Raw genomic sequence first — 669 nt, forward strand, 5'->3', positions numbered from 1 at the left:
AACACAAAAGCCAGAAGTAAAGTTGTGACTCAAGTAGCAGAGTGCTAACCTTGAGCAAAAAGCTGAGGGACAATTTCTGGGGTGGGGGTGGGGAGAAGACTTACAACAAGGCCCTCTAGGACACGTATTCTCGCTTTTGCCCATTTCCTTCAGAGCATTGTAGAGCTCCACCTTACTGACTTGCCTCTCCCTATTTTAACACAGGATGTTCACTTGGCCAGTTTTCCAGGGCTACCTGGCTATCTTGTAGCCTCCACAGCAAAGAACTTTTTCTCTGGGATTTAACAAAGGTTCCAATACTGTCTGTGATTGGTTAACTGTGCACATTCCAGAATCAAGGATACCTGGGCCCATCTGGCTTGGCAATCTACTGTTTTGGCTTACAGCATATTGTTCAACACCTCTGTTTTCTTGTAATAGTTCTTACTCATGGGTCCTAACGGTCACAATAAAACAACTAATAGGGTTACTTGTGTACACACACACACACCATGTACACTGCAACAGTACTACAAAGGAAACAAGGCAACTCAACAGGGAGCTTCAGGACTCAACATCTACCAAATTCTAAGTATTTCCTGCTTCTTAAGTAATTATTAATATTATTCCTATTTTGGTGCCAGTACTGGAGAGTGAATTCAGAGCTGGGGCACTGAGCCCCACTCAGCT

This window comes from Dipodomys merriami, unplaced genomic scaffold (genome assembly GCF_024711535.1).
Source record: "Dipodomys merriami isolate MVZ:Mamm:240054 unplaced genomic scaffold, mDipMer1.0.p SCAF_469, whole genome shotgun sequence".
Classification (NCBI taxonomy): Eukaryota; Metazoa; Chordata; class Mammalia; order Rodentia; family Heteromyidae; genus Dipodomys; species Dipodomys merriami.